Consider the following 11,792-nt stretch of genomic DNA (forward strand, 5'->3'; position numbering starts at 1 on the left):
ATAGAGAGGAGAGAGTGAGAGTATATAGAGAGGAGAGAGTGAGGGTATATAGAGAGGAGAGACTGGGAGTATATTGAGAGGAGAGAGTGAGAGTATATAGAGAGGAGAGACTGAGAGTATATAGAGAGCACAGAGTGAGAGTATATAGAGAGGAGAGACTGAGAGTATATAGAGAGGACAGACTGAGAGTATATAGAGAGGAGAGAGTGAGAGTATATAGAGAGGACAGACTGAGAGTATATAGAGAGGAGAGACTGAGAGTATATAGAGAGGAGAGAGTGAGAGTATATAGAGAGGAGAGAGTGAGTATATAGAGAGGAGAGAGTGAGAGTATATAGAGAGGAGAGAGTGAGAGTATATAGAGAGGAGAGACTGAGAGTATATAGAGAGGACAGAGTGAGAGTATATAGAGAGGAGAGACTGAGAGTATATAGAGAGGAGAGAGTGAGAGTATATAGAGAGGAGAGAGTGAGGGTATATAGAGAGGAGAGACTGAGAGTATATAGAGAGGAGAGAGTGAGAGTATATAGAGAGGACAGAGTGAGAGTATATAGAGAGGAGAGAGTGAGGGTATATAGAGAGGACAGAGTGAGAGTATATAGAGAGGACAGAGTGAGAGTATATAGAGAGGACAGAGTGAGAGTATATAGAGAGGACAGAGTGAGAGTATATAGAGAGGAGAGAGTGAGGGTATATAGAGAGGAGAGAGTGAGAGTATATAGAGAGGAGAGACTTAGAGTATATAGAGAGGACAGAGTGAGAGTATATAGAGAGGAGAGAGTGAGAGTATATAGAGAGGACAGAGTGAGAGTATATAGAGAGGAGAGACTGAGAGTATATAGAGAGGAGAGACTGAGAGTATATAGAGAGGAGAGAGTGAGAGTATATAGAGAGGAGAGAGTGAGAGTATATAGAGAGGAGAGAGTGAGAGTATATAGAGAGGAGAGAGTGAGAGTATATAGAGAGGAGAGAGTGAGAGTATATAGAGAGGACAGACTGACAGTATATAGAGAGGAGAGAGTGAGAGTATATAGAGAGGAGAGAGTGAGAGTATATAGAGAGGACAGACTGACAGTATATAGAGAGGAGAGAGTATATAGAGAGGAGAGAGTGAGAGTATATAGAGGGGACAGACTGACAGTATATAGAGAGGAGAGAGTGAGAGTATATAGAGAGGAGAGAGTGAGAGTATATAGAGAGGAGAGAGTGAGAGTATATAGAGAGGAGAGAGTGAGAGTATATAGAGAGGAGAGACTGAGAGTATATAGAGAGGAGAGACTGAGAGTATATAGAGAGGAGAGACTGAGGGTATATAGAGAGGAGAGACTGAGGGTATATAGAGAGGAGAGACTGAGGGTATATAGAGAGGAGAGACTGAGGGTATATAGAGAGGAGAGACTGAGAGTATATAGAGAGGAGAGAGTGAGAGTATATAGAGAGGACAGACTGAGAGTATATAGAGAGGACAGACTGAGAGTATATAGAGAGGAGAGACTGAGAGTATATAGAGAGGAGAGAGTGAGAGTATATAGAGAGGAGAGACTGAGAGTATATAGAGAGGAGAGACTGAGAGTATATAGAGAGGAGAGAGTGAGAGTATATAGAGAGGAGAGAGTGAGAGTATATAGAGAGGAGAGAGTGAGAGTATATAGAGAGGAGAGAGTGAGAGTATATAGAGAGGAGAGACTGAGAGTATATAGAGAGGAGAGAGTGAGAGTATACAGAGAGGAGAGACTGAGAGTATATAGAGAGGAGAGACTGAGAGTATATAGAGAGGAGAGACTGAGAGTATATAGAGAGGAGAGACTGAGAGTATATAGAGAGGAGAGACTGAGAGTATATAGAGAGGAGAGACTGAGAGTATATAGAGAGGAGAGACTGAGAGTATATGGAGAGGAGAGAGTGGGAGTATATAGAGAGGAGAGAGTGAGGGTATATAGAGAGGAGAGAGTGAGGGTATATAGAGAGGACAGAGTGAGAGTATATAGAGAGGACAGAGTGAGAGTATATAGAGAGGACAGAGTGAGAGTATATAGAGAGGAGAGAGTGAGAGTATATAGAGAGGAGAGAGTGAGGGTATATAGAGAGGAGAGAGTGAGAGTATATAGAGAGGAGAGACTTAGAGTATATAGAGAGGAGAGAGTGAGAGTATATAGAGAGGAGTGAGAGTATATAGAGAGGAGAGAGTGAGAGTATATAGAGAGGAGAGAGTGAGAGTATATAGAGAGGAGAGAGTGAGAGTATATAGAGAGGACAGACTGACAGTATATAGAGAGGAGAGAGTGAGAGTATATAGAGAGGAGAGAGTGAGAGTATATAGAGAGGACAGACTGACAGTATATAGAGAGGAGAGAGTATATAGAGAGGAGAGAGTGAGAGTATATAGAGGGGACAGACTGACAGTATATAGAGAGGAGAGAGTGAGAGTATATAGAGAGGAGAGAGTGAGAGTATATAGAGAGGAGAGACTGAGAGTATATAGAGAGGAGAGACTGAGAGTATATAGAGAGGAGAGACTGAGAGTATATAGAGAGGAGAGACTGAGAGTATATAGAGAGGAGAGACTGAGAGTATATAGAGAGGAGAGAGTGAGAGTATATAGAGAGGAGAGACTGGGAGTATATAGAGAGGAGAGAGTGAGAGTATATAGAGAGGAGAGAGTGAGAGTATATAGAGAGGAGAGAGTGAGAGTATATAGAGAGGAGAGAGTGAGGGTATATAGAGAGGAGAGACTGGGAGTATATTGAGAGGAGAGAGTGAGAGTATATAGAGAGGAGAGACTGAGAGTATATAGAGAGCACAGAGTGAGAGTATATAGAGAGGACAGACTGAGAGTATATAGAGAGGAGAGAGTGAGAGTATATAGAGAGGACAGACTGAGAGTATATAGAGAGGAGAGACTGAGAGTATATAGAGAGGAGAGAGTGAGAGTATATAGAGAGGAGAGAGTGAGAGTATATAGAGAGGACACACTAAGAGTATATAGAGAGGAGAGAGTGAGAGTATATAGAGAGGACACACTAAGAGTATATAGAGAGGAGAGAGTGAGAGTATATAGAGAGGGAGAGTATATAGAGAGGGAGAGAGTGAGGGTATATAGAGAGGAGAGACTGAGAGTATATAGAGAGGAGAGAGTGAGAGTATATAGAGAGGACAGAGTGAGAGTATATAGAGAGGACAGAGTGAGAGTATATAGAGAGGACACACTAAGAGTATATAGAGAGGAGAGACTGAGAGTATATAGAGAGGAGAGAGTGAGGGTATATAGAGAGGAGAGAGTATATAGAGAGGAGAGAGTGAGAGTATATAGAGAGGACAGAGTGAGAGTATATAGAGAGGAGAGAGTGAGAGTATATAGAGAGGACAGACTGAGAGTATATAGAGAGGAGAGACTGAGAGTATATAGAGAGGACAGACTGAGCGTATATAGAGAGGAGAGAGTGAGAGTATATAGAGAGGAAAGACTGACAGTATATAGAGAGGAGAGACTGAGAGTATATAGAGAGGAGAGACTGAGAGTATATAGAGAGGAGAGACTGAGAGTATATAGAGAGGACAGACTGAGAGTATATAGAGAGGAGAGAGTGAGAGTATATAGAGAGGAGAGACTGAGAGTATATATAGAGAGGAGAGACTGAGAGTATATAGAGAGGACAGAGTGAGAGTATATAGAGAGGACAGAGTGAGAGTATATAGAGAGGAGAGACTGAGAGTATATAGAGAGGAGAGACTGAGAGTATATAGAGAGGACAGAGTGAGAGTATATAGAGAGGACAGAGTGAGAGTATATAGAGAGGAGAGAGTGAGAGTATATAGAGAGGAGAGAGTGAGAGTATATAGAGAGGAGAGACTGAGAGTATATAGAGAGGAGAGACTGAGAGTATATAGAGAGGACAGAGTGAGAGTATATAGAGAGGACAGAGTGAGAGTATATAGAGAGGAGAGACTGAGAGTATATAGAGAGGAGAGACTGAGAGTATATAGAGAGGACAGACTGAGAGTATATAGAGAGGAGAGAGTGAGAGTATATAGAGAGGAGAGAGTGAGAGTATATAGAAAGGAGAGAGTGAGAGTATATAGAGAGGAGAGAGTGAGAGTATATAGAGAGGAGAGACTGAGAGTATATAGAGAGGAGAGACTGACAGTATATAGAGAGGAGAGACTGACAGTATATAGAGAGGAGAGACTGAGAGTATATAGAGAGGAGAGACTGAGAGTATATAGAGAGGACAGACTGAGAGTATATAGAGAGGAGAGAGTGAGAGTATATAGAGAGGACAGACTGAGAGTATATAGAGAGGAGAGACTGAGAGTATATAGAGAGGAGAGACTGAGAGTATATAGAGAGGAGAGACTGAGAGTATATAGAGAGGAGAGACTGAGGGTATATAGAGAGGAGAGAGTGAGAGTATATAGAGAGGAGAGAGTGAGAGTATATAGAGAGGAGAGAGTGAGAGTATATAGAGAGGAGAGACTGAGAGTATATAGAGAGGAGAGAGTGAGAGTATATAGAGAGGAGAGACTGAGAGTATATAGAGAGGAGAGAGTGAGAGTATATAGAGAGGAGAGACTGACAGTATATAGAGAGGAGAGACTGAGAGTATATAGAGAGGAGAGACTGACAGTATATAGAGACGAGAGAGTGAGAGTATATAGAGAGGAGAGAGTGAGAGTATATAGAGAGGACAGACTGACAGTATATAGAGAGGAGAGAGTGAGAGTATATAGAGAGGAGAGAGTGAGAGTATATAGAGAGGAGAGAGTGAGAGTATATAGAGAGGAGAGAGTGAGAGTATATAGAGAGGAGAGAGTGAGAGTATATAGAGAGGAGAGAGTGAGAGTATATAGAAAGGGGAGAGTGAGAGTATATAGAGAGGAGAGAGTGAGAGTATATAGAAAGGGGAGAGTGAGAGTATATAGAGAGGAGAGAGTGAGAGTATATAGAGAGGAGAGACTGAGAGTATATAGAGAGGAGAGAGTGAGAGTATATAGAGAGGAGAGACTGAGAGTATATAGAGAGGACAGACTGAGAGTATATAGAGAGGAGAGAGTGAGAGTATATAGAGAGGAGAGAGTGAGAGTATATAGAGAGGAGAGAGTGAGAGTATATAGAGAGGAGAGAGTGAGAGTATATAGAGAGGAGAGACTGAGAGTATATAGAGAGGACAGAGTGAGAGTATATAGAGAGGACAGACTGAGAGTATATAGAGAGGACAGAGTGAGAGTATATAGAGAGGACAGAGTGAGAGTATATAGAGAGGAGAGACTGAGAGTATATAGAGAGGTGAGAGTATATAGAGAGGAGAGAGTGAGAGTATATAGAGAGGACAGACTGAGGGTATATAGAGAGGACAGACTGAGAGTATATAGAGAGGAGAGACTGAGAGTATATAGAGAGGAGAGACTGAGAGTATATAGAGAGGAGAGACTGAGAGTATATAGAGAGGAGAGACTGAGAGTATATAGAGAGGACAGACTGAGGGTATATAGAGAGGACAGACTGAGAGTATATAGAGAGGAGAGACTGAGAGTATATAGAGAGGAGAGACTGAGAGTATATAGAGAGGAGAGACTGAGAGTATATAGAGAGGACAGACTGAGAGTATATAGAGAGGAGAGAGTGAGAGTATATAGAGAGGAGAGAGTGAGGGTATATAGAGAGGAGAGACTGAGAGTATATAGAGAGGACAGACTGAGAGTATATAGAGAGGAGAGACTGAGAGTATATAGAGAGGACAGACTGAGGGTATATAGAGAGGACAGACTGAGGGTATATAGAGAGGACAGACTGAGAGTATATAGAGAGGAGAGACTGAGAGTATATAGAGAGGACAGACTGAGGGTATATAGAGAGGAGAGACTGAGAGTATATAGAGAGGAGAGACTGAGAGTATATAGAGAGGAGAGACTGAGAGTATATAGAGAGGAGAGACTGAGAGTATATAGAGAGGAGAGACTGAGAGTATATAGAGAGGAGAGACTGAGAGTATATAGAGAGGAGAGAGTGAGAGTATATAGAGAGGAGAGAGTGAGAGTATATAGAGAGGAGAGAGTGAGAGTATATAGAGAGGAGAGACTGAGAGTATATAGAGAGGAGAGACTGAGAGTATATAGAGAGGACAGACTGAGAGTATATAGAGAGGAGAGACTGAGAGTATATAGAGAGGAGAGAGTGAGAGTATATAGAGAGGAGAGAGTGAGAGTATATAGAGAGGAGAGAGTGAGAGTATATAGAGAGGAGAGACTGAGAGTATATAGAGAGGAGAGACTGAGAGTATATAGAGAGGAGAGACTGAGAGTATATAGAGAGGAGAGAGTGAGAGTATATAGAGAGGAGAGAGTGAGAGTATATAGAGAGGAGAGAGTGAGGGTATATAGAGAGGAGAGAGTGAGAGTATATAGAGAGGAGAGAGTGAGGGTATATAGAGAGGAGAGAGTGACGGTATATAGAGAGGAGAGAGTGAGGGTATATAGAGAGGAGAGAGTGAGAGTATATAGAGAGGAGAGAGTGAGAGTATATAGAGAGGACAGACTGAGGGTATATAGAGAGGACAGACTGAGAGTATATAGAGAGGAGAGACTGAGAGTATATAGAGAGGAGAGAGTGAGAGTATATAGAGAGGAGAGAGTGAGAGTATATAGAGAGGACAGACTGAGGGTATATAGAGAGGAGAGAGTGAGAGTATATAGAGAGGAGAGAGTGAGAGTATATAGAGAGGAGAGACTGAGAGTATATAGAGAGGAGATAGTGAGAGTATATAGAGAGGACAGACTGAGAGTATATAGAGAGGAGATAGTGAGAGTATATAGAGAGGAGAGAGTGAGAGTATATAGAGAGGAGAGAGTGAGAGTATATAGAGAGGACAGACTGAGAGTATATAGAGAGGAGAGACTGAGAGTATATAGAGAGGAGAGACTGAGAGTATATAGAGAGGAGAGACTGAGAGTATATAGAGAGGAGAGAGTGAGGGTATATAGAGAGGACAGAGTGACAGTATATAGAGAGGAGAGAGTGAGAGTATATAGAGAGGAGAGAGTGAGAGTATATAGAGAGGAGAGAGTGAGAGTATATAGAGAGGACAGACTGAGAGTATATAGAGAGGAGAGACTGAGAGTATATAGAGAGGAGAGACTGAGAGTATATAGAGAGGAGAGACTGAGAGTATATAGAGAGGAGAGACTGAGAGTATATAGAGAGGACAGACTGAGAGTATATAGAGAGGACAGAGTGAGAGTATATAGAGAGGAGAGAGTGAGAGTATATAGAGAGGAGAGACTGAGGGTATATAGAGAGGAGAGAGTGAGAGTATATAGAGAGGAGAGAGTGAGAGTATATAGAGAGGAGAGACTGAGAGTATATAGAGAGGACAGACTGAGAGTATATAGAGAGGAGAGAGTGAGAGTATATAGAGAGGACAGAGTGAGAGTATATAGAGAGGACAGAGTGAGAGTATATAGAGAGGAGAGAGTGAGGGTATATAGAGAGGACAGACTGAGGGTATATAGAGAGGAGAGAGTGAGGGTATATAGAGAGGAGAGACTGAGAGTATATAGAGAGGAGAGAGTGAGAGTATATAGAGAGGAGAGACTGAGAGTATATAGAGAGGAGAGACTGAGGGTATATAGAGAGGAGAGAGTGAGAGTATATAGAGAGGAGAGACTGAGAGTATATAGAGAGGACAGACTGAGAGTATATAGAGAGGAGAGAGTGAGAGTATATAGAGAGGACAGAGTGAGAGTATATAGAGAGGAGAGAGTGAGAGTATATAGAGAGGACAGACTGAGGGTATATAGAGAGGACAGACTGAGAGTATATAGAGAGGACAGACTGAGAGTATATAGAGAGGACAGAGTGAGAGTATATAGAGAGGAGAGAGTGAGGGTATATAGAGAGGACAGACTGAGGGTATATAGAGAGGACAGACTGAGAGTATATAGAGAGGAGAGACTGAGAGTATATAGAGAGGAGAGACTGAGGGTATATAGAGAGGACAGACTGAGGGTATATAGAGAGGACAGACTGAGAGTATATAGAGAGGAGAGACTGAGAGTATATAGAGAGGACAGACTGAGAGTATATAGAGAGGAGAGACTGAGAGTATATAGAGAGGAGAGACTGAGAGTATATAGAGAGGAGAGACTGAGAGTATATAGAGAGGAGAGACTGGGAGTATATAGAGAGGAGAGACTGAGAGTATATAGAGAGGAGAGAGTGAGAGTATATAGAGAGGAGAGAGTGAGGGTATATAGAGAGGAGAGAGTGACGGTATATAGAGAGGAGAGAGTGAGGGTATATAGAGAGGAGAGAGTGAGAGTATATAGAGAGGAGAGAGTGAGAGTATATAGAGAGGAGAGACTGAGAGTATATAGAGAGGAGAGACTGAGAGTATATAGAGAGGAGATAGTGAGAGTATATAGAGAGGACAGACTGAGAGTATATAGAGAGGAGATAGTGAGAGTATATAGAGAGGAGAGAGTGAGAGTATATAGAGAGGAGAGAGTGAGAGTATATAGAGAGGACAGACTGAGAGTATATAGAGAGGAGATAGTGAGAGTATATAGAGAGGTGAGAGTATATAGAGAGGAGAGAGTGAGAGTATATAGAGAGGACAGACTGACAGTATATAGAGAGGACAGACTGAGAGTATATAGAGAGGAGAGAGTGAGGGTATATAGAGAGGAGAGAGTATATAGAGAGGAGAGAGTGAGAGTATATAGAGAGGATAGAGTGAGAGTATATAGAGAGGAGAGAGTGAGAGTATATAGAGAGGAGAGAGTGAGAGTATATAGAGAGGAGAGAGTGAGAGTATATAGAGAGGAGAGAGTGAGAGTATATAGAGAGGACAGACTGACAGTATATAGAGAGGAGAGAGTATATAGAGAGGAGAGAGTGAGAGTATATAGAGAGGACAGACTGAGAGTATATAGAGAGGACAGACTGACAGTATATAGAGAGGACAGACTGAGAGTATATAGAGAGGAGAGAGTGAGGGTATATAGAGAGGAGAGAGTATATAGAGAGGAGAGACTGAGAGTATATAGAGAGGAGAGACTGAGAGTATATAGAGAGGAGAGAGTGAGAGTATATAGAGAGGAGAGAGTGAGAGTATATAGAGAGGAGAGAGTGAGGGTATATAGAGAGGAGAGAGTGACGGTATATAGAGAGGAGAGAGTGAGGGTATATAGAGAGGAGAGAGTGAGAGTATATAGAGAGGAGAGAGTGAGAGTATATAGAGAGGAGAGACTGAGAGTATATAGAGAGGAGAGACTGAGAGTATATAGAGAGGAGATAGTGAGAGTATATAGAGAGGACAGACTGAGAGTATATAGAGAGGAGAGAGTGAGAGTATATAGAGAGGACAGACTGAGAGTATATAGAGAGGAGATAGTGAGAGTATATAGAGAGGAGAGACTGAGAGTATATGAGAGGAGAGACTGAGAGTATATAGAGAGGAGAGACAGAGTATATAGAGAGGAGAGAGTGAGAGTATATAGAGAGGAGAGACTGGGAGTATATAGAGAGGAGAGAGTGAGAGTATATAGAGAGGAGAGAGTGAGAGTATATAGAGAGGAGAGACTGACAGTATATAGAGAGGAGAGACTGAGAGTATATAGAGAGGACAGAGTGAGAGTATATAGAGAGGAGAGAGTGAGAGTATATAGAGAGGAGAGAGTGAGAGTATATAGAGAGGAGAGAGTGAGAGTATATAGAGAGGAGAGAGTGAGAGTATATAGAGAGGAGAGAGTGAGAGTATATAGAGAGGAGAGAGTGAGAGTATATAGAGAGGAGAGAGTGAGAGTATATAGAGAGGAGAGACTGAGGGTATATAGAGAGGAGAGACTGAGGGTATATAGAGAGGAGAGACTGAGAGTATATAGAGAGGAGAGACTGAGAGTATATAGAGAGGAGAGAGTGAGAGTATATAGAGAGGAGAGAGTGAGAGTATATAGAGAGGAGAGAGTGAGAGTATATAGAGAGGAGAGAGTGAGAGTATATAGAGAGGAGAGAGTGAGAGTATATAGAGAGGAGAGAGTGAGAGTATATAGAGAGGAGAGAGTGAGAGTATATAGAGAGGAGAGACTGAGAGTATATAGAGAGGAGAGACTGAGAGTATATAGAGAGGAGAGACTGAGAGTATATAGAGAGGAGAGAGTGAGAGTATATAGAGAGGAGAGACTGAGAGTATATAGAGAGGAGAGACAGAGTATATAGAGAGGAGAGAGTGAGAGTATATAGAGAGGAGAGACTGGGAGTATATAGAGAGGAGAGACTGAGAGTATATAGAGAGGAGAGACTGAGAGTATATAGAGAGGAGAGACTAAGAGTATATAGAGAGGAGAGAGTGAGAGTATATAGAGAGGAGAGACTGGGAGTATATAGAGAGGAGAGAGTGAGAGTATATAGAGAGGAGAGAGTGAGAGTATATAGAGAGGAGAGAGTGAGGGTATATAGAGAGGAGAGACTGGGAGTATATTGAGAGGAGAGAGTGAGAGTATATAGAGAGGAGAGACTGAGAGTATATAGAGAGCACAGAGTGAGAGTATATAGAGAGGAGAGACTGAGAGTATATAGAGAGGACAGACTGAGAGTATATAGAGAGGAGAGAGTGAGAGTATATAGAGAGGACAGACTGAGAGTATATAGAGAGGAGAGACTGAGAGTATATAGAGAGGAGAGAGTGAGAGTATATAGAGAGGAGAGAGTGAGTATATAGAGAGGAGAGAGTGAGAGTATATAGAGAGGAGAGAGTGAGAGTATATAGAGAGGAGAGACTGAGAGTATATAGAGAGGACAGAGTGAGAGTATATAGAGAGGAGAGACTGAGAGTATATAGAGAGGAGAGAGTGAGAGTATATAGAGAGGAGAGAGTGAGGGTATATAGAGAGGAGAGAGTGAGAGTATATAGAGAGGACAGAGTGAGAGTATATAGAGAGGAGAGAGTGAGGGTATATAGAGAGGACAGAGTGAGAGTATATAGAGAGGACAGAGTGAGAGTATATAGAGAGGAGAGAGTGAGAGTATATAGAGAGGACAGACTGAGAGTATATAGAGAGGAGATAGTGAGAGTATATAGAGAGGAGAGAGTGAGAGTATATAGAGAGGAGAGAGTGAGAGTATATAGAGAGGACAGACTGAGAGTATATAGAGAGGAGAGAGTATATAGAGAGGAGAGAGTGAGAGTATATAGAGAGGACAGACTGACAGTATATAGAGAGGACAGACTGAGAGTATATAGAGAGGAGAGAGTGAGGGTATATAGAGAGGAGAGGGAGTATATAGAGAGTGAGAGTATATAGAGAGGAGAGAGTGAGAGTATATAGAGAGGAGAGAGTGAGAGTATATAGAGAGGAGAGAGTGAGAGTATATAGAGAGGAGAGAGTGAGAGTATATAGAGAGGAGAGAGTGAGAGTATATAGAGAGGACAGACTGACAGTATATAGAGAGGAGAGAGTATATAGAGAGGATAGAGTGAGAGTATATAGAGAGGACAGACTGACAGTATATAGAGAGGACAGAGTGAGAGTATATAGAGAGGAGAGAGTGAGAGTATATAGAGAGGAGAGAGTGAGAGTATATAGAGAGGAGAGAGTGAGAGTATATAGAGAGGAGAGACTGAGGGTATATAGAGAGAGAGACTGAGAGTATATAGAGAGGAGAGACTGAGAGTATATAGAGAGGAGAGACTGAGAGTATATAGAGAGGAGAGAGTGAGAGTATATAGAGAGGAGAGAGTGAGAGTATATAGAGAGGAGAGAGTGAGAGTATATAGAGAGGAGAGACTGAGGGTATA

Source organism: Pelophylax lessonae (assembly GCF_965119305.1).
Source record: "Pelophylax lessonae genome assembly, chromosome: 9".
NCBI lineage: Eukaryota > Metazoa > Chordata > Amphibia > Anura > Ranidae > Pelophylax > Pelophylax lessonae.